The sequence below is a fragment of the Lytechinus pictus genome, chromosome 19 (genome assembly GCF_037042905.1).
Source record: "Lytechinus pictus isolate F3 Inbred chromosome 19, Lp3.0, whole genome shotgun sequence".
NCBI classification, from domain to species: Eukaryota; Metazoa; Echinodermata; class Echinoidea; order Temnopleuroida; family Toxopneustidae; genus Lytechinus; species Lytechinus pictus.
This window is the reverse complement of record NC_087263.1, coordinates 10,922,183-10,946,395: the sequence shown is the minus strand read 5'-3', so window position 1 is coordinate 10,946,395 and position 24,213 is coordinate 10,922,183. Positions and strand designations below refer to the sequence as shown.

Sequence of the window (24,213 nt, the reverse complement as noted above, 5' to 3'; positions counted from 1 at the left end):
ATTTTAGGTGAACGGCCACGCCCAGTTACATTTTTATGCATTCGTTTTTTTATATTTAGTTTCTGTAATCAGTAGATTCTATCTGGGAGATGGTGGCCTGTGAATTATGTACCTACCGGGCTTTGCCCCTTAAATTGTAGGTAAACGGCCACGCCCAGTTACATATTTATTATTTTTTTTTTTTTAGTTTTATGTAATAATTAGAATCTGGCTTGGAGATGGTGGCCTGTGAATTATGTACCTACCGGGCTTTGCCCCTTAAATTGTAGGTGAACGGCCACGCCCGGTTACATTTTTATATATACATTTTTTTTAAATATTTAGTTTATGTAATAATTAGAATCTGGCTGGGAGATGGTGGACTGTGAATTATGTACTTACTGGTCTTTGCTCCTTGGATTTTAGGTGAACGGCCACGCCCAGTTACATTTTTATGTATTCATTTTTTTTATATTTAGTTTCTGTAATCAGTAGATTCTATATGGGAGATGGTGGCCTGTGAATTATGTACCTACCGGGCTTTGCCCCTTAAATTGTAGGTGAATTGCCACGCCCGGTTATATATATAATTTTTTTTTAGATATTTAGTTTATGTAATAATTAGAATCTGGCTGGGAGATGGTGGCCCGTGAATTATGTACCTACCGGGCTATGCCTCTTAAATTGTAGGTGAACGGCCACGCCCAGTTACATTTTATATATACATTTTTTTATATTTCGATTCTGTAATAAGTAGATTCTGGCTGGGAGATGGTGTCCTGTGAATTATGTACCTACCGGGCTTTGCCCCTCAAATTGTAGGTGAACGGCCACGCCCAGTTACATTTGTATGTATACATTTTTTTATATATTTACTTTTTGTAATACCTAAATTCTGGCTGGGAGATGGTGGCCTGGGAATTGTGTACCTACCGGGCTTTGCCCCTTAAATTGTAGGTGAACGGCCACGCCCAGTTACATTTTATATATACATTTTTTTGTAATATTTAGTTTATGTAATAATTAGAATCTGGCTGGGAGATGGTGGCCTGTGAAATATGTACCTACCGGGCTTTGCCCCTTAAATTTTAGGTGAACGGCCACGCCCAGTTACATTTTTATGTATTCATTTTTTTTATATTTAGTTTCTGTAATCAGTAGATTCTATCTGGGAGATGGTGGCCTGTGAATTATGTACCTACCGGGCTTTGCCCCTTAAATTGTAGGTGAATTGCCACGCCCGGTTACATATTTAATTTTTTTTTTAGATATTTAGTTTATGTAATAATTAGAATCTGGCTTGGAGATGGTGGCCTGTGAATTATGTACCTACCGGGCTATGCCTCTTAAATTGTAGGTGAACGGCCACGCCCAGTTACATTTGTATGTAAACATTTTTTTATATATTTTTGTGTTTGTAATACCTAAATTCTGGCTGGGAGATTGTGGCCTGGGAATTGTGTACCTACCGGGCTTTGCCCCTTAAATTGTAGGTGAATGGCCACGCCCAGTTACATTTTATATATACATTTTTTAAATATCTAGTTTATGTAATTATTATAATCTGGCTGGGAGATGGTGGCCTGTGAATTATGTACTTACCGGGCTTTGCTCCTTGGATTTTAGGTGAACGGCCACGCCCAGTTACATTTTTATATATATTTTTTTTTAAATATTTAGTTCATGTAATAAGTAGAATCTGGCTGGGAGATGGTGGCCCGTGAATTATGTACCTACCGGGTTATGCCCCTTAAATTGTAAGTGAACGGCCACGCCCAGTTACTTTTTATATATACATTTTTTTATATTTCGGTTCTGTAATAAGTAGATTCTGGCTGGGAGATGGTGTCCTGTGAATTATGTACCTACCGGGCTTTGCCCCTCAAATTGTAGGTGAACGGCCACGCCCAGTTACATTTGTATGTATACATTTTTTTATATATTTACTTTTTGTAATACCTAAATTCTGGCTGGGAGATGGTGGCCTGGGATTTGTGTACCTACCGGGCTTTGCCCCTTAAATTGTAGGTGAACGGCCACGCCCAGTTACATTTTATATATACATTTTTTTGTAATATTTAGTTTATGTAATAATTAGAATCTGGCTGGGAGATGGTGGCCTGTGAATTATGTACTTACCGGGCTTTGCTCCTTGGATTGTAGGTGAACGGCCACGCCCAGTTACATTTTATGTATTAATTTTTTTTAATATTTAGTTTCTGTAATCAGTAGATTCTATCTGGGAGATGGTAGCCTGTGAATTATGTACCTGCCGGGCTTTGCCCCTTTTGCCGCATTTCGCACTGCGAATTTTATTCTATTTATTGAGATATAAATATTTTCAGCCCGGACCATCCCTTTAAATTGTAGGTGAAAGGCCATGCCAAGTTACATTTTATATATACATTTTTTTATATTTCGGTTCTGTAATAAGTAGATTCTGGCTGGGAGATGGTGTCCTGTGAATTATGTACCTACTGGGCTTTGCCCCTTAAATTGTAAGTGAACGGCCACGCCCAGTTACTTTTTATATATACATTTTTTTATATTTCGGTTCTGTAATAAGTAGATTCTGGCTGGGAGATGGTGTCCTGTGAATTATGTATCTACCGGGCTTTGCCCTTTAAATTGTAGGTGAACGGCCACGCCCAGTTACATTTTATATATACATTTTTTTTAAATATTTAGTTTATGTAATAATTAGAATCTGGCTGGGAGATGGTGGCCTGTGAATTATGTACTTACCGGGCTTTGCTCCTTGGATGTAGGTGAACGGCCACGCCCAGTTACATTTTATGTATTAATTTTTTTAAATATTTAGTTTCTGTAATCAGTAGATTCTATCTGGGAGATGGTAGCCTGTGAATTATGTACCTGCCGGGCTTTGCCCCTTTTGCCGCATTTCGCACTGCGAATTTTATTCTATTTATTGAGATATAAATATTTTCAGCCCGGACCATCCCTTTAAATTGTAGGTGAAAGGCCATGCCAAGTTACATTTTATATATACATTTGTTTATATTTCGGTTCTGTAATAAGTAGATTCTGGCTGGGAGATGGTGTCCTGTGAATTATGTATCTACCGGGCTTTGCCCCTTAAATTGTAGGTGAACGGCCACGCCCAGTTACATTTGTATGTATACATTTTTTTATATATTTAGTCTTGTAATACCTAAATTCTGGCTTGGAGATGGTGGCCTGGGAATTGTGTACCTACCGGGCTTTGTCCTTTAAATTGTAGGTGAACGGCCACGCCCAGTTACATTTTATATATACAATTTTTTTAAATATTTAGTTTATGTAATAATTAGAATCTGGCTGGGAGATGGTGGCCTGTGAATTATGTACTTACCGGGCTTTGCTCCTTGGATTGTAGGTGAACGGCCGCGCCCAGTTACATTTTATGTATTAATTTTTTTTAATATTTAGTTTCTGTAATCAGTAGATTCTATCTGGGAGATGGTGGCCTATGAATTATGTACCTGCCGGGCTTTGCCCCTTTTGCCGCATTTCGCACTGCGAATTTTATTCTATTTATTTGGATATAAATATTTTCAGCCCGGACCATCCCTTTAAATTGTAGGTGAAAGGCCTTGCCAAGTTACTTTTTTATATATATACATTTTTTTTTTAAATTTAGTTTCTTTAAAACGTAGATTCTTGCTGGGAGATGGTGGCCTGTGAATTATGTACCTACCGGGCTTTGCCCCTTAAATTGTAGGTGAACAGCCACACCCAGTTATATTTTCATATATACATTTTTTTTAAATTTAGCTTTAGTAATACCTAAATTCTATCTGGGAGATGGTGGCCTGTGAATTATGTACCTACCGGGCTTTGCCCCTTAAATTGTAGGTGAACGGCCACACCCAGTTATATTTTTATGTATTCATTTTTTTAATATTTAGTTTCTGTAACCAGTAGATTCTATCTGGGGGATGGTGGCCTGTGAATTATGTACCTACCGGGCTTTGCCCCTTAAATTGTAGGTTAACGGCCACACCCAGTTATATTTTTATGTATTCATTTTTTTAATATTTAGTTTCTGTAACCAGTAGATTCTATCTGGGAGATGGTGGCCTGTGAATCATGTACTTACCGGGCTTTGCTCCTTGGATTGTAGGTGAACGGCCACGCCCAGTTACATTTTTATGTATTCATTTTTTTATATTTAGTTTCTGTAATCAGTAGATTCTATCTGGGAGATGGTGGTCTGTGAATTATGTACCTACCGGGCTTTGCCCCTTAAATTGTAGGTGAACGGCCACGCCCAGTTACATTTTTATATATAATTTTTTTTTAAATATTTTGTTTATGTAATAATTAGAATCTGGCTGGGAGATGGTGGCCTGGGAATTGTGTACCTACCGAGCTTACCCCCTTAAATTGTAGGTAAAGGGCCACACCCAGTTATATTTTTTAAAAAAATTATACATTTTTTTAAATATTTAGCTGTAGTAATACCTTAATTCTGGCTGGGAGATGGTGGCCTGTGAATTATGTACCTACTGGGCTTTGCCCCTTAAATTGTAGGTGAACGGCCACACCCAGTTATATTTTTATATATACATTTTTTTAATATTTAGCTTTAGTAATACCTAAATTCTGGCTGCGAGATGATGGCATGTGAATTATGTACCTACTGGGCTTTGCGCCTTAAATTGTAGGTGACGGCCATGCACAGTTATATTTTTTTAGATATACATCTTTTTAATATTTAGTTTGTGTAATAAGTATATTCTGGCTAGGAGATATTGGCCTGTTCATTATGTACCTACCGGGCTTACTCCATTAAATTGTAGGTAAAAGGCCACACCCAGTTATATTTTTATATATACATTTTTTATATTTAGTTTTTTTGTAATACTTAAATTATGGCTGGGAGATAGTGGCCTGTGAATTATGTACCTACCGGGCTTTGCCCTTAAATTGCAGGTAAAAAGCCATGCCCAGTAACATTTTTATATGTACATTTTTTGACTCACCCGCGAAGCAGAGTGAGACTATAGGCGCCGCTTTTTTGACGGCGGTGGCGTCAACACCAAATCTCATCCGAAGGTTAAGTATTTGAAATGACAGCATAACTTTATAAATTATATTGACCTAGTTCATGAAACTTGGCCATAAGGTAATAAAGTATTACTAAACATCCTGCTTGAGTCTCAAGTCACATGACCAAGGTCAAAGGTCATTTAGGGTCAATGAACTTTGTCCAAGTTGGGGATATCTGTTGAATTACCATCATAACTTTGAAAAATTTATTAATCGGATTTATGAAACTTGGACATAAGAGTAATCAAGTATCGTTGAACATCCTGTGCGAGTTTCAGGTCACATGACCAAGGTCAAAGGTCAATGAACTTTGGCCATGTTGGGGTTTCTGTTAAATTACCATCGTAACAACACCAAATCTCATCCGAAGGTTAAGTATTTGAAATGACAGCATACCTTTAAAAATTATATTGACCTAGTTCATGAAACTTGGACATAAGAATAATCAAGTATCACTAAACATCCTGTGTGGGTTTCAGGTCACATGATCAAGGTCAAAGGTCATTTAAGGTCAACGAACTTTGGCCAAGATGGGGGTATGTGTAATCTTTGAAAGTTTATAAATGTGATTCATGAAACTTGGACATAAGAGTAATCAAGTATCATTAAACATCCTGTGCAAGTTTCAGGTCACATGACCAAGGTCAAATGTCATTTTAAGGTCATTGAACGTTAGCCCTTTTCGAGGTAATTATTAGATTGCTGTCACAACTTTAATTGATGATTTACCGATACACCTTAATTTATAATCACTCTATGTAATTAGTAGATATTCTGTACAAACATTAATAATGGATTTAATCGGGTTAGTAAACTTGGAATGAGAGTGGATTCAGAGTCGCACGTGAGGTTCTGCGTAAATGGTTTCTGATATCACTTAATATTTTATTTAATTGCTTTTAACCTGCCATGCGTGGACGATTTGCTAAGCGTTTGGTATCAAATTAAAGATGAGACTCCACTCTTACCATAAGTATGACATTTATAGTAACAAGTGGAATGCCTCTGGTAGTCTCACCTGCATCACGCGATTCAATATAGTAGCAGTGCTGACTTTGAAAACTACTATAAAATCATTATTAAAAAAAAATGCCATTCATATAATGATACAATACTACGATCATTGACATTTGACCTTGATCATGTGACATAAAACTTTTCAGTGATACTTGATTACCCCTATATCCACATTTCATACACTATTTTCATAAGCTCTGAAAGTTATGACAGCAATCTAATGATTACCTCTAAAATGGCAGAAGTTCAATGAACTTAAATGACCTTTTGACATTGGTCATGTGACCTGAAAATTTGACGGGCTCTTCAAGAATACTTGATTACTTCCATTTCCAAGTTTCCTGGATCAGATCCATAAACTTTCAAAGTTATTATGGTAATTCAACAGATATCCCCATATTGCCAAAGTTCATTGACCGTTGACGTTGGTCATGTAACCTGAAATTCGCAAAGGATGTTCAGTGATACTTTATTACTCTTATGTCCAGGTTTTATGAACTAGACCAATATACTTTCAAAGTTATGGTAATTCAACAAATACCCCAATTTGGCCAAAGTTCATTGACCCTAAATGATCTTTGACCTTAATCATGTGACTTGAAACTTACACAGGATGTTTAGTGATACTTGTTTACTCTTATGTCCAAGTTTCATGAATCAGATTCATAAACTTTTAAAGTTATGATGGTAATTCAACAGATACCCCCAATTTGGCCAAAGTTCATTGACCCTAAATGACCTTTGACCTCGGTCATGTGACGTGAAATTCATGCAGGATGTTTAGTAATACTTGATTATCCGTATGTCTAAGTTTCATGAACTAGGTCTATTTATTTTCTATGTTATGATGACATTTCAAAAACTTAACCTTCGTTTATGATTTGGTGTTGACGGAAAAGCGGCGCCTATAGTCTCACTCTGCTATGCAGGTGAGACAAAAACATATCTAATGATTGTGAAATATATCTCTACAAGCGGGTTTCCTTTTTCCTGGGACGCACTGGCCTACAATGTATTCCATGTTAGCGCGAAACCAGGAATTTCAATACTTGGTAAATTAGAGTAAACCTGTCCAGAGCTTGGGGGGTGATTACAGTTGGCTGAGACCAGTTGATTTGAAAAGCACTGGGAATATAACAGAGCTGCATCTTTGGGATTCAGCCAATTAAATCTCTCTTTGAAGTGAATCACAGGTATGCTTGCTTCTTTCTTCACTCATAGCAATGTCCAGGACTTCAAACCGCTTGAACATCAGGGGCGTTTCACAAATATTTAAAAGTAATTTATGCGCACGGTATTTAAGGCATCGCCGTATTGGTGAAAATGTTCGCACTCACTACGTCGAGGCTTGTTCCACGCATCAATTCCTTTGAAAATAAAAGTCAAATTACAATGGAAAGCTGAAAGCTTTTTGCCAAAAGTTGGTGGACATGACAGCAGATCGTCCGATGATTCGGATCCGTCGATTTTGAGATTTTTGCATAGAATGAAAGTACAAGTCCTACTCTAGTTCATAACTAAATTTCTAGGCAGCAAGTTATTTTGTTTTCTGAGATATAAGAGGATTTACACGGCGATGCGCAAATCCTATTGGAAACATGTACTGTAACCATGGTAACAGAGCGATGCGACGTTTTGACTGACCGCGATTTCAATGCGCGCGATCAGCCAAACCATCGTATCGCTTTTCACGTGCAAAGTCAATACAGTGCCAAGTGCCGATACGACGGTTTGGCTGACCACGCGCAATGAAATCGCGGTCAGTCAAAACGTCGCATCGCCTTTTCCCTATGGCGTTTTTGTACAGGGAAAATCTAAGCCGCTCAAACCGAAATTAAAAGCATGTTGCTCTTTTGCGATATTTTTTCGGATCCTTTAGGTTTGTGTAAAAATAAAGAAACCAATGTTTAGCAATTGCCTTGGTCTTTCCAACCATGTACTTTTTCTAGCAATGAATATGTAGTAAGGCTGGGGAACCAAGTATGAAAAATATAGTAAACTTTGAAGTCGATTTTCTCTGAAATGGGTTTGCATCGCACGGTTGTATGTGTGATACGACGATTCGGATGACCGCCGACAAAATATGCCGAATCCAGGACGACACTGCTGTTTTGATTCACCGATTTTCGACAAAGGCTGCTTAGTCAAGAAGGGCTTCTGACAATAGATTACCTGCGTTCCAAAAGGCGTCTGTGTATAGTGGTTGCGAAAACTTCCTGTTGCTCGTTTGTCATGTTCACGTCGGTAGTAAGCTCGACTTTAATTCACACTTCATACACTGCAAAAACTCTGGTGTTGATTCAACACCAGCCCTGAATCTATATATGTCAACACCAGAGAATCTCTGGTGTGGACATATATAGATTCCAGACTGGTGTTAGATCAACACCGAGTTTTTGCAGTGTAGTTCGGTCACAAATACCAACAAGAACTGCTACAAACGCCGTACGAACGATTTATTAGACCACTTCGTTAGAACTTTTCAAGAATGCCATACGAACTTAGTGTTCTCTAGTCCGTTTGTAGACCGTAAGCACGGAAAGTTTAATATGCTATGGTCACAGATGCCTTTATGAACACCGTACAAACTATTTCATACCGTTAATAATATTGCTATGTAGAAAATCGTACGGTGTTAGTAAAAGTATTTGAATGGCTTGTGACTATAGCACAATAGCAATTAATGGTATGGAATTGTTCGTACGATGTTTGTTGGTTGGTTATCTTGCAGGATTTTGCAATCAAAGGAATAAAATCATTACAACATGTGTAATGGTAATAACAATAATAATAATAACAATAATGATAATGTACCCATCACCAAAATGACACTTTAAGCTATAACAATACTCAAAATAAAACGCATGTATTTTAAGAATGATTTCCATCTTTAATATATATTTTTATACAGATATATAATGTCAGAATGCTCAAACCTAGAGGCGGCATCAGGATGTTCAAAATGCGTATGGGGGGGCATAATATAGAGAAAAATGATGATGACGTAAATTGATTTGACGAAACGCGCTGTGTCTGAGTAGAACATTCCGGCCCCAACGAATTGTGTACACTGTAAAAGCCCGTCACTCTACACAGCAAAAAAATGTGGTGTTAGCCGATGTACATAGAGGACCACACCAGTTATTTTACACCGGGTTTTAGATTGACAGTGTTAATTTAACACATATAGGTGTTATACAACACCTTTGGTTATTACATTTACACTCTTTGGTGTTATGTTCAATCTCTAGTGTGTAATTTTAACACCTCAGGGTGTGGTCCTCTATTAACCCCAAATGGTATCAGTTTTAACACCAAAGTTTTTACAGTGTAACAACTATTGTTTAAACTTTTTTTAAACAAGTTGTCTAAACAGTTTAAACAATTACAAAGTAGTTTAAACAACTTGTTGTTAGAGTGACAGGTTTAAACAACGTGCTATTTTTTTTTACTGTGAAGGTCAGTAAAATCAGGAGTTAATCGGAGGGGTGGGGTGGGTAACCCCCTCTCCCATGCCGCAATACCATCCTGGTGCCACCACCGATTAACTGGATTTGGATTATCATTCCATACCGAATGTAAAACGCTGTAATACTACACTAAAACATTTTTTTTTGATATTTACATATCAATAAGAGTACTATATGTGGACTTCGTGACGTTTTAATAATATTTAGTTGAAAATTAAAAAAAAATTAGATTAGACAAAAATATATCATAATATAATGTGAATAATATGCAATCAAAATGATCATAGAAATAGTCTTGAATCTTACAATAAAAGACAAATGTATTTCAAACGATGCAAAATTGTGTTTGAGTGTGTGTGTGTGCAACTACAATGCTTTAAAAGGGGTGCAAGATGACGAACTTCCCCGAAGCCTTATTCGGGGAAAATCGGAAATATTTACAATTCTGGGGCGCGACCTAGTTTGTGGTTAATCGTACTGTAAAAAAAAGAGAATGATGAATACGGCAAGCAAGCGGAATATGAAACGCCAAGCTGAACTGACGCTGGCCTAGATCACCTGTTCGCTCGATCTATTACGTCTACAGACAGCTTGCTAACAGAAACGACAGAGGGCGTTGATTATTTCAAGCTCACACCAGCTTTAAAATAAATTCAACACGATCTATGTATAGCATCTGCATCATGCAATCAATAATAAACAATTCCTCCCAGATTCCAAAGATGTATAGAAGAGGAGGACTCTTTCTTTGCATGTTGTTGGTTTGCAAGTAAAATGAAATACTTGTATCTTTACAGAACTAAAGCAAATCGTATACCATTTACAAATAGACAGATATACCTATAAACTATTTTGATCAATATAACAAACGTGATTTGGCGGAGAAAACAATATGAAATCAATCTAAAAAGAGAAAGTTTTCGTCTCTAAAGTGAACTTAGAATGCTAAAATACGTGAGTAAATTTTCCATTTGGATAAAAACCCGCATCAATTAAAACGCAATGGTGGATCTGGTGTAATTAGATCGGGTCGAATATGGAGACAGAATAAGAAGGTGTTCAAGGAGGCAAGTGGAATAAAAACAAAATTATCATGATTATCCATAAGTATGGCATATCATATCATACTTTGGCAATAAAATTACATTGTGCTCATTTTTTCGAACTCGACTTTAGTTCTGGGTAACGAAAAATATCATCAAATCATAAACATTCGACGTACAATTTATCAATGAAAATTACCCTAAAACTATGATATAAAAACTACAATATTTACTTCACCATCAAATAAATTACGAACAGTTGTCGGGAAACAAAATTTGATATGTACTTATTATAATGTAGCACACGTACATGCCATGGCCTATTCACGTTAAATAAAACCAGAGTTTCCTTTAATATACTGGACATTTGACCATGCTGATCCTGTATTTTTCTGACTTAAAACACTGAAAAAAAACTATATTCATGAAATGCCAATTGCAGTTTTTATGTATCGCTTAACCAAAAATCAGTTACTTTTATCGTTTTGTGGTTACTTTACTTTGAATGTAGACATTTATAGACATCCAACTAGGCAATCATTTGATTTTCATTTATTCACTCCGAGAAGTGGCCTAGCCCACAAATTAATAAAATGTAAAGGACCTAAATTTGGAATTCACTAACTTTAAATATACGAATTTGTAATACATTTTACAACTCAAGAAGTATATGAAGGACTTATTTGTCTCCAAATACCGTGAATTATATTTCTCCAAAGTACTCTTCATAATTGAGGTGCATGAATATGTTTTCTATTTTATTCAAGATGCAAATAATGTCTTCATCTTAATTTGCAATAGAGGCATGATCTTATTTTTTTTACTATTCATTTTTTTTCTTCTGGTTTTTATGAATGTTTATTTTCGAGCCATGTTTTGGTTAAACAATTTACTTATACGTTAGATGTTATATGATGGACTCTGCCCTTAAAACACATTTTATGTATGCTTAGTTCGTACCATGTATAATTACTATCAATGTAAAATTATATTCAGTAAATAATTTTTTTTATGCCTGATGAAATATAAAACAAACAAAAAACATTGTTTTTAATGCCCTGCAAAGGTGGCGTGGGATGATTTTCACGAGTTAGGCGGGATTTTACTGGACTGAAAGAACAAAACCAGAAAAATCCCAGCACCCCCCCCCCCCCCGCCGTCGTTCAAATCAATACTCTACTACAGACCTAGTAAAAGCCTAATAAGCTACTCATTGCTTGAATTGAAAGTAAATATTAAAAATCTGCTTTTTATACAAGTTGCTGAATAAGCCAATTGAGAAATATGACCAAAAATACAAATGGATGAAAAAATGAACATAACTAAAGGGAGAAAGAAAATATTTGTTTTTCTTGTGATTTTTTAAAACTTTCTTTTTCAATAGATATTTTAATGGTGATTACCAAATAAATATTTTTGTTAAATCGTTGGCCCGCTCCTTTTGCAGTTAAGCATGTAAGGCCCAAACCTGCCCATACATTTCCCTCTCGTTTGCCGCACTCCGTGTACTTGTAATCCGGCACCGTTATCTGTGTGGAACAGAAAGATGGGATACACAATTAATCAATGATGTGAAAAAGACAAAAAGCTGTCCGGTCCATGTATGTTAGACGATTTTTCATTCTTGTTTTTTTTGGTTTTTTTTCTTCTTCTTCAGCTTCTTCTTTTCCCGTTTTTTCTCCCTTCTCCTCCTCATTCTTCTTCTTCTTTTTCTTCTTCTTCTGTTAGACTTCTCCTCCTCCTTCTTCTTCTCCTTCTCCCTTCTCCTCCTTCTTCTTCTTCTTCTCCCTTCTCCTCCTCTTCCTTCTTCTTCTTCTTCTTCCTCTTCGTGTTATAATTAGCATTATTACTATTATTTTAATAAGTTTATTCATTATTATCATCATTATCACCACCACTATTTTCATTAACATCATCATTACGCTTTTTTAAAGATCAATTTGCATATCTGTCCTAGAACGTACACTTCGAAAACTCTGGTGTTGATTTAACAACAGCCCGGAATTTATATATGTGCACACCGGAGAAGTGTTAAACAACACCAGTTTCGTTTTTGTCTAACACCAGATAGGTGTTTATACAACACCAATTAGTATTAAAACAGCATCTGTTTGATTCCAAACTGGTGTTGTTTCAATACTTGGTGTGGACATATATAGATTTCGGGCTGGTGTTAAATCAACACCAGGGTTTTTGCAGTGTTTATGAATGGGACAGTCACACCAAGAGGAAACCGACTTCAGACGAATCAAAGCTATTGTGTTATTTCCAATGATATATCGCCCTTCGATTTTGGGTCGATTATGTTTATACTGTAACATCAGTAGACCTTATGCATCGACGTCATCGCGCAAGTGTGCAAGTACAGACTCATATTTGACACTTTAACCAATAACAGATTTAGAGTAAAGACTATAGACGCCAAAGGCTCAGTATGTGGCAGCCACAGTACATAGTGAATCTACAGTGCCGGCCGCGGGAAACGTCACAGTGCCCCCTAGGGCGAACGCGGTAGCCCGTAGCGGACATTTGAGGGGAGCGGACGAGGGAAGACGCCCGCGTCCGCTCCCCTAGGACATGAGTGCCCTAGGGGACTACCCCGCGTCTATCCTAGGGTGTTTCTGTAAGATGTTCGGCCGTGCATTCTTGGTCGAAAGAAGAGGACTGATTTGACATATTCAAGACTGCATGTGATTTATATCTCATATCAAGCATAAGTTTTCGAATATTTATCGTGGATAAAATCTGTTATGAAAATTACAAAGTTTTGGGTTGATAACTGTGATTTTAGGCTTTTTCACCGAATTACTTATTGTGTTCGATTACACACTGGGACCAGCATAGAGGGTCCTTTCCTATATATCAATATTCTTTCCGTGGTGTCCGTTATTTCATTCACTCACATGGTTAGTCGTGATTGTAAATGAGTTTCTGACAAAGGAGCAGGTATTTGTCGATGTTGACCCTACATTCCGGAGGTCGTCCTATAACTATTTACTCTATTGTTTCCCTGCATGGTCATCCTCTTTATATACCCTGACATGCCTTTCAGGCGCGGATCTACGAGATGCAGATAAAAGGGAGAAGAAGAAAAAACCAAAAATGAAAGAAAAGGCGAATATGAAGGGATGGATTGAAGACGATAAGGAAAGACATAAGAGAAATAGAAAAAAGTGAGAGAAGGGGAAAGGGGAGAAAGAGAAAATAGGGGGGCGAAGAGGAGAAAGAGGGAGAGGGGGTAAAGAAAAAAATAAGGAAAAGGTGAAAATCGAGAAGAAAACAGAGGGGATAACAAAATACAAGGTGAAACAGAAAGAAAATAGATTGAAAATCGAAGGGGAGAAGAGTCAAAGGAAGAAAAGGAAGGACAGAATGAGAAAGAGAGAATGATAAGGAGGGGGATATTAAATGAAAGGCAGAAGGGAGACATAATAAAATTGTCCAGTTTTTCATATCAGAAAATACGTTAGTAACTCGCATCTGCCCATTTTTACACTGATGACAAGTATTAAACATTCTTACGCTCAATCTTGTAATTATTTTCTCTCACCTTGCTCACAATTTCCTGCTCTCATTGCATCAATTAAAAACTTGTCCCGAATTAACATCCGCTCATTCAAGAAAGAAAAATTTATAAAAAAGGCAAATAGGAAGGGATGGAGGGAAAATGAGAAGGAAAATATAAAAAGTGAGAGAAGCAGAAGGGAACGAAGAAAAGAAGGGGAAAGGGGAGAAAGAGAAAATAGAGGGGGCTTATTGTTTCATGGTAATATGGATACCATATAGTTCTGCGGTACTTAGTTATGAAACTTGTTTTACTCAGTAATGCTCACACGTGATGATTAAAAGGACTTTCGACTATATAGAGGTGAACCGGGACGGGGCTTTCATTCTTTAACTTGGTTTGACTAATTCCGTTGTTCCCCGAAAAGAATTGTTAGATTTGATAGTTAGCGTTTGCGTGAGCACCCACCAAAACTCTTAACAAAAGAATGGTTTGTATAGCTCCATTCTTGTTTTGTCGGCAAGTGATAATTAACTCGTTAAGTACCCATTCCACACACGACGTCATAGTAGCTTTCGAAAACATACTTTTACTTGGGTATGTGTTCAAACAGTGAAGCTAAATGTGCTAAAAATTTTTTAAATATAATTACATTATGTAAATAGCTTTTGCTGCTTTGCTCTGGAGCGCATTGAGCATCCAATCAAGATGGAAAGTGCGCTTTGCAAATGTCATGTATTATTATTTTTAGCTACCATATAACACTGAATTCTGTATTATACCAAGTTGTGACTTGGTTTTATCATTTCCAATTCATATAACAAAATATATTTCGAAGGAAAATCTTGCTTTACTGAAATAAAATTAATAAACAATGTTTATAACTTTAATTGATGTCCGACAAATCTAACAATATAAAACCGCAGTTCGTAAATATGATAGTTTAATCTTTACTTCGACGTCAATTATTCGTGTTATTATCATCATGTAGGTGTATCAGGGATATTAATATTCGTTTTAATCCCATCTATAATTTTATATAAAATTGCGCGAAATATATGTGGTTGTTCTCACTATGAAGCTGCAACCCCTTTTCATTTTTCTCATCCTCCTCTTCCTTCTTCTCCTTTATTATTTCCACCACTTTCATCTCTTCCCAATTCGAATATCTACCAATGTAACTTAAAAACCGCAATAGAGAGCAGGTAATGTAATCAGATGTTTTAGCAAAAAGATAAATCTGTTACATCTATTGCATTTAGGTAAATTTACATTTTTTATAGGGTGAGGGTTTTAGAGACCCGATTTGAACCGAAATGAAAAGAACATCCTCATTTATTGTTGTTAGCGTATCAACAAATTAATCCCCCTCCTCGTTTCTATGAACATCCTGTCATAAATTGGGAAGCGGATGTGATCAAAGGAGATCAAATGTGTGGGCGGGGAGCAAGACTCTACCAGACTGTTGACAATAACAAAAGAACCAAATAAAAAATCGATGAGCACAACCAGTTTTGCTGGTGTTTGCTTTTTGCACGTCTACTTTGTATGATCTTGGTCATACTAGTATTCGTTTTCACCTTTCATTCCCTTTATTAGGGTTGTATCAACCATGTCAACGAATTGACGATCCCAATATTGACCGCACGTTTGTTTTAACATAATGAGAATTCGCAAATGCCCTTGATATTCATAATTCTGTTTTATTTCAAGTTTGTCATTAATGTTTGTTAACATTCACTATGTTAATAACATGTCAATTTTGATTTACAAAAAAATCAAGTCTGCTTATTAATGCCTTTTATCTATTTTAATTATTTTTTTGTTGATATCCCTTTCTTTCTTCTTTCCGGATTCCACCCTGTGCACCCCGTTAAACTCAGGGAAGAATGTTTCAAATGTTTTCTAGTTCTTACACTGTTCACAATAAGGAGATGTGATTAGGTGTATTGTTTACGCTGAAGGGAGAGGAATGGGTGCGTATGGAAAAAATATCCCAAAAGATAGAGAATTGATCTCCATGACATTAACTCACAATTGTGTCCTATTTTTTTTAAAACAAGTTTGTATGATACACGTATGCCTCCCACGTAAGGCGTAAGGAAAAAAGTTTACCTAATGCATCAAATTAGATTGATTGATTAGATGAAATACAATAAATTCGATGTTCCAGCCAGGGTGACCAGATTTCACAAAATTAAATACGGGACAATCGACAAAGCACTATGTACCATCGGATCGACCGAGCCAGGCCAAAAAATCAACAAAAACATAATGCAATGTACGTACCCTAGGGCACCCGAGGATAAATGCGGGCACGGCCAATATTATATAGCACGCAGGAAACTGCGGGCCCGGGAAAACGCCCTCGTCTGCTCCCCTTGAATACCCTCGGTTAGACGCAAAAGCCCCCTAGGGTGTTTGCGTGCTCGGGCGTGACGTTTCCCGCGGCCGGCACTGTAGTCTCACTACTTCAGACTCTGCATTATGCACTATGCGGATGGCGAAAACCAAGGGTCTGTGCCTGCAGACTATCGTCGCGCCGCCATCTTAGAGACTGAAGCCATTGCTTTGCATGCGTTGGTGATCTGCATCTAGCGCATCTCTGACAAATCCTTTTGCGCTTATTCCTATATCCTCTGAGGGAGGGCGCTATGAAAATATGACGTCACACGCATTAGGTCTATCAGCAGAAGTTTACCTACCTGAAAGTTGTTTTAAATCCACTTGTTCATACCCTCTTGAATTTGAGTCTCTTAGATCAGCTGCTTGGTTTGTCTTCTGCCTTAAGTCTTCATGTATCCTGCCCAACAACTGTCAAGAAAAATGATGGTGAAAAATAAATAGGTTAATACGAAGCTTTTTGAATAATGCATCCTAGTCAAACGATTTGCATGAATCTATATCACATGGCAACTATCATAAAAGACTGCTAATTGACTGATCATTTTCTTTCTGGCCAGCACACACGTAGTAACCAAGAATAGCATTTCCATTCATTTGGATGTAGGATAAAAGAGCATCGTTGATAAAATGCCTTGCTCACGTGCAGGTGCAGTCGCCGGGGATCGAACCCCGGACTTTCACGCGTTTAGACAGGAGTGTCAGACCATTCGGCCACGGCACCTCCAACAACGAAACCGATTCCAAATCATACACCATCCGAAATACGGTAATAGCTTCAATCGGACCTGGAATCGGTTATGGCGTCGGTTACCAACGAAACCGATTCCAATCGAACGACGATACGCCATTCAAAATAAGTGATAGCTTTGATCGGACCTGGAATCGGTTACATCGGTTATGGAGTCGGTTACCAACGAAACCGATTTAAAATCGAATGATACACCATTCGGAATTCGTAATAGTTTTGATCGGTTATTAGGCTGGTTATGTTGAGTTAGGGGAGCAAAAAAAAATGATTAAAATAAAGTTCAAATAAACATCGTGTCAGCAAATGTTTGAGGACGTAAATTTTGCGCTAAACACTAGTTTTTCTACTTTTTTTTACTTTATTAGTTTGTTGACTGCACCGATACCCTTACACGTTTTGGGTTTAATTTGTTGCATTTAGACAATTTAATGTAAGGAAATCTAGCATGAAAAAAAATCACAAACGGTTTACATTTATTTGGTCAAAGAGTATATTATGCGGCAGTTTAAAAGAAATTTATTCTATTGCATCCGTACTGCCATGGTATTTACAATGATAAGAAAATGATCATGAAGAAATGTTAAAGCTTACAAAATGTGTTCACCTTGTACCTTAGCTTAAATGTCACATTTGTGCCAATGAAGAAGCATGAAATGGGCAGTATTCCAAATTCGATTCGATTGGGATGTGACTTAATGACATACCGATAATAAAATAGCCCACGCCCGAATCACCGACAAAGAAATAAAATCACTTAAAAATATATATACTCCAGCATTTCGCCCTACGTATGGATTGCCTGCTTAACTTTATAGCATTTATCTGTTTGTTAAGGAATACTTATCCTTACTTTTTAAATCTGGTGAGCTGATATTCACATGGGACAGGGATTAGTATTATCTATACCGTCTAGATGATCAAATGCTGGGCCTTCGATTCTACATGAAAATGAGGTTAAAGGAGAACTAAACTTAAAGAGCTCTAGCACACAGTACATATCCTGCCGTAGACATGGTAAACTCGTGTGTATTATCATTCTTGACATATATAAGCTTTCATATAGAACAAAACAATGATGGCCAAGCGATATTTATTGAAGAGTACAAATTCCTGGACGAACTGCATTTTGGGGGGCGAATATTGTGATGTGAATATTGAGAAAAAAAAGGAAAATGATCTAGCAAGGGGGCGTTTCATGAAAGTACGTGTCGGAGGTTGTATCTGATTAGTTCTATCGTCGAAACAGAGCTTCCAAGCCAATCAGAATCAAAGAAAGATGTAAGGGAGTCGTTTGATAAAGCTGTTCGTAAGTTAAGAGTGACTTTAAGAACGACTGGTAAATATTTCTCGCGCGCGAAACCATCATCATGAATGAACATTTTGGTGCATACCATTTACCATAAGAAAGGATCCCCAGTCGTTCTTAAAGTCGCTCTTAACTTACGAACAGCTTTATGAAACACCCACCAGACCTGACAACTTGTCGGACAATAATGTTTATGAAACGGTCCCCTGAGGTGTCCTAGTGGGCGTATACATTAGTACAAAACTATACTAAACTATAGATTGGATCCATAAACGTTCATTTTGACAAAATATTTAATTGAAGAAATGCATTTATGCAAACACATAAATACATGTACGTTAAGAGCTCAGTTGCAAAAGGGGTTGGGTTCATTTGTCATCAAATTTGATTTTTTTTTTTTTGTCTCAATGTATAAATCTGTAGTATCTCTATAAGATAATACTCAAGACAAGTTGAAATTCCCATTAAAAAGTGAATAAGAGTGGCAAAGACAAATCACTTTTTTATACATTGGATTGTATTCATTTCAATTTTCTTGCAAAAGGGGTCATGTCCACAATGATATTAAAAAATATAAACATAGAAAAACATTGAAGACAGGTAGATTACTTCTATACCCAATTTTATGTTCACATGGTAGGGTATCACGAACATTTAGTTTCGCATAAGAATATTGCAATAAGTGAGAATAAAAAAACATGATTTTTATCGGAATGGTCCAAAGTGGACCTAACCCCTTTTGCAACCAAACTCTTTTACACCATTTACAGATTACCTGCTACACTTAACGTTCGACACTATTTTTAATGGCCTGTGTGCCCTCAATTGAACAATTCGAATGAACCTCTCCGCCCTGCTTCCGATCTTTTTATTCCCGTGTCTCTATTTTGTATAACCTGCTTTGATATTTGTCTGCGACCCACATCTCTTGATTACAAATGTATCACTCCTGGTGATATCCTGCTCCATATCTTATTTCATAATGTTAACCAGCGAAATATATCTATAATGACCGTTTGACTTGTTTTCAAACTGGAGATTATATCCTTCCCTATGGCTTATTTTGGATGAGGTTAACAGCAATTTTCTATTGCATCTCAACTTTCGTGCCATCCTTCATTTTGATCACAAACTTGTCCATGTTCTTATTGATTTCATATTATCCCTTCGGCGAAGGGCGTACTAGACGGCGATGATAACACATGCAATAATCAATTATTTACCCCGTTGTAACATGGCAAGAGGATAAAAAATGGGGGACAATGCTACGGAATAGTAACCTCCAAATCGCTCACGTGGCTTGAGCAAAAGAAGCCTTCGGCTGTTTGTGCATGGTTTTATGCCTTTCTCGGGCATTATTATGTTGGCATTAGTAATGGTAATTACGATGGTGGTGGGCAGCGGTGATGATGCTGATGATGGTAACGATGATGACAATGATGGTGGTGATGATGATGATAATGATGACGATGATGAATAGAAGTTATTTGGTGATATCCAAGCAGAAGAACATTAATATTGTAAGGGTTTGGTGTTTTACTATTGTCTTTTATTCCAATGCAATCGTAACTATTTGGTATCCCTCTTTTTTATCATGTTTATATCATACCAACAATTTAACCTGTAATGTTTAAGCCCCTCTGCATGTTCGACTCGCTTTGTAACTTTTTTTGAAAAAGCGCTTAATAAGAAACAATTATTATTATCGTTATTATTATTATTATTATTAACTCCTTAATTTCCGAGACACCCACCCACCCTTCTCTCCCCTCTCTCGCTGTATTTCTCTCTCAATCTCTACCCTCGATATCCCTTCCTCTCTATCTCCTAACTTCCTCTATCTTCTTTCCTCTCTCACCGTTCTCCCTCACTATATCGCTCTCATTCGCTTCCTCCTAAGATCATTGCCATGGTTACCATCAATTTTTTCTTTCCCTTCCACGAATTACAAAGATGAACTTCACAAAACGCGCTGAATAGATAGAAATTAAAATTTTACCAATCACTTTGTAGCGGTTGCTATGAGTGGAATGACAAAGGGTCTACAGACATGTTAAATTACTCCACCTATGCTATCCATTTTACCAGGAGGCCTATGCGAATCGATTAAGATTACTGTAGCGACTACGCTTTCCTGGAGCTGACCTAGCATTCGCTTCCATTGCATTTGCTTAATTTATGACGAGAATAATGAGGTTATACATATTCGGCTTGGTTGTGAGTCGACCTTCATCGAATAATTATTGTGACTCAACATAAATTCAAAACCATATATTTTACAATCACCTTTTCCATTGCATTTTTTTTTATAGAAACATACAAGACGCTCTTTATATATATATATGTATACATATTTATATATATATCCCATGGCTTTAGACTGTCATCAATAACGATTGTTAGGTCACTGATACACGTTAAAGCTATGCTCATCCTTGGCTAACCCAACCCTTAACCATCAATTTCTTGTGAGGATGCCCGCGGAAATCCCTTTCTAGAACTACCGGTTGAATGATGTCAAATGAATGAATACTAAATCCACACCAGCGCACCCACTCAAGACCGATCAATGTATTTACGTTATTTCGAATGATGCATCATCTGTCGGTTTGGAGTCGGTTTCGTTGATGTGACTGCAGCGAGCCGAATATGCATACAATCAATCTTGCGCAACTTCTCCAAAACCGAATACCAGTAAAACAAAAGTACGCATGGCACCCGGTCACTGCCCGTGGACGTTACGCCATTGACGGTTGTTTGTGTACGTGTACTGCGGTGCGCTCTGTGACAGGCGCCATCAGATTTCATCAACACCTCCATTGATCCCATTTCTGACGGGTAGATTAGCGAGGGCCGAGGCGTGACGGATCGTTCTTCCGATAGCTAAGTTTGGGGTTGTTGGTGGCGTGGGGAACACGGCCAAGACATTGGTGTTGGAAGTCGTGACGGGAATGCAAGAAAGATTCGCGTGGTCTTGCCATGATCGGGCTTAAAAAGATGCTCTCTCACAAATAGATTGAAATTATATATAGAAGGAAACATAGAATTGAAGCATTTTTGTCAAGACACATCATTGATAGGTTTCATAAAATACAGTCTCTAACAACGGTCTTAGTCGGGCGGCTTATTCTAGCTGTAAAGTAAGGCGCTGAGAAGCCACACATTTTTCTTAGCATGCACTTGAAATATAATATCTGTAACAATAATGAAAGACACAATTTAGAACTACTAGTAGTAGGAAAATGTCCAACATCCTTACAGAAAAGTGATTAAAAGGTGTCTCATCACATTATTTTTATATCAAACTCGAACCCACGTCTCATTGACCCATATCTTTACAAATCAAATTTCCCCCTTTTGGTTGTTTCTAGTAAAAATCCCCCCTTTCGATTAGTTCTAGTAAAAAAATGTAAGGACATCGATTTTCTGCTGCGGCGACATATTATGCTCCGGTCTTAATATCTTTGAGGACATAGGGTTAGAGCTAGGATTGTAATATAATTTTTGGTTCAGAATAATGTAAAGATGCGGATGAGGTTTTATTTAGTTTTAGAGGTTAAATTTTATGTTTGGCAAGACGTAGGTATTTTCCATCGGAGCAATCGTCGCCGGAACAAATATGGAACACGATATGTAACTCTGACTTCTTGTGAGGATATGATGTATGGTGGTGACTATGAACTGTTTTTTTACTATTTTATTGGTATGAAAATGGTGTCTATGTTCTCATGATAATGTTCAATTGAATAATCGTCCCGAATCATTGTAAATCATTGAAAATATCCTTTTAATTCCACTATACATGTAGCCTAGTTTGAATTTCATGAGTTTTATGAATTTCGATTCGTTCAATCTTTTTTTTTTATAGGAATCCTTCATACAGTCATACCAATTGTAACACTGCTACCGTCAGAACACGAAGCTTGGCTACTTACAAAATAGTTCCCCTTCACTAAAAAAATGAAATAGAAGTAATTGACAATACAGTACATGCACAGAGAGAGCGAGCGATAAGTTAAAATGGCGTTGCGTTTTTGTATAGTGCATGAACATTATATTCCGGAGTGAACTTGAAGAAACAGAAACGGCAGATTCTTCCGCAATGGAAGCAGTGAAGATAAAAAGTTGAATGAGATAATTCATTGTGTCGAAATGAATCGTAGAAGACGTGCTGGACAGAGGAAATTAAATGAAGATATGTAAGAAAAGGGTGAAGAAGAGATAGAGAAAGAGAAAGGGGAAAGAAAGAGGGGGATGAAGGGGAAGGGGCGGATCCAGGATTTTCCAAAGGGGGGGGCAATTTTTTCGGAGGAATATTTAGACAAGCCCCCCCCCCCAAAAAAAAAAAAAAAAAAAAAAAAAAAAGTTTTTCAACCACAAATTAAGGATATTTCGTACCCGAAAAAATTTGACAAGCAAAGAAAAAGAAAAAAAGGTCTTCAATTTCAAAAGAGGGGGCACACCTCGGTTTTAATGGCATTTTTACATTTCAAATTTGAATTTTGCTTCTCAAAGGGGGGGGCGCCTGGGAAGGGGGAGAAGATAAAAATAAGTTGGCTCGTCTTTTTCTACTGATATCGTTTATATAACACCGTGTTCCATGATCAACTATCAAGTCTTTAAAAAAAAAGGGGGGGGGGGGCAACGTTCCAAAAGGGAGTTAAATCCATATTGAGTGAGATTGATATACACGTATACAACATTACATATCTTAAACAAAAATGATATAATAAATATGCATTCCTTGACTGTTGACTTTCGGGTCCTTTCAGATGTTACGTTTCAAGCACAGGTGCACGAGTGTATTCTGTGTATTTTATTTTCCCATTAGATTTAGTTGCCTGACGTCTTGTAAAGACACTAGATGTGTACGAGGGGAAGGAACAAGCACAAAACAAAACAAATTCTAATGGCAATTTTATTATGATTGAGTTGTTTACGAGAGGCAGAATTCAATCATCATTTAGTACTTTCTGCCTTCGACCAAATGGCGGTTAGATACCGGCAGAACAAAATATGTTTTTGAGCGATGCTTATAATACAACATAGGGATTCTGTATAAAAAAAAACAGTCGCGATAATTTTAAAGGAATTGACTTAAGCGAGGAAAACAGGTCAAACTTCAATCTATTTCCGTAAAAGTCATAGTAAAAAAAAAGGAGGCCTACAATACCAGTGGTCGCCATCTCCATGATCTCAGTAGTAATAGTGGTAGCTCAAAAAAGGTTTCTCTCTAAATGTAAACTATCTTACTTTCCTTTTACACGAAATAGTGATTAAAATCGTCACTATAAGCAGGTTGTTTCAATTGTTCCTTCCATCGTGTCATCTTTATTACGACCTCATTCAAGGCGAATGTCTGTTCAGCGAAAAACAAAGTATCTTCGTATAATAGTATATCGATCCTCAGCCCACAAGGGATCAAATGCAAAGCAGGGTGGCAACATTGCCAAACTGAACGTATTTGTTTTCCGCAGGCTGAGTAAAGATACCAATTTTACTGAGATTAATATTCTTGACCTGACGTAGTACCGTTTCGGCAAGCGCAATGCACTGCGGGATATTGAATTCGAGTACTCAAATAGTTTTCCAAAAACCTTAGACGCTTGACTTTGTTAATGAAATGATAAAGATTACATTGTTGGTGGAGCACATCTGAAAGCCTTGTGCACATTTATCAGATTTTG

General features: G+C 37.1%; 1 long non-coding RNA gene across 1 annotated transcript; it reads right to left on the bottom strand.

Annotated features, from left to right (window-relative positions):
* Nucleotides 1-8,915: 8,915 nt before the first annotated feature.
* LOC135157613 (uncharacterized) lies at nucleotides 8,916-16,881 on the bottom strand. The gene is made up of 2 exons (XR_010296610.1): nucleotides 16,772-16,881; nucleotides 8,916-12,090 (listed from the first exon to the last, which is right to left on the bottom strand). It is a non-coding gene; the product is annotated as an uncharacterized LOC135157613 (long non-coding RNA).
* Nucleotides 16,882-24,213: the final 7,332 nt, after the last annotated feature.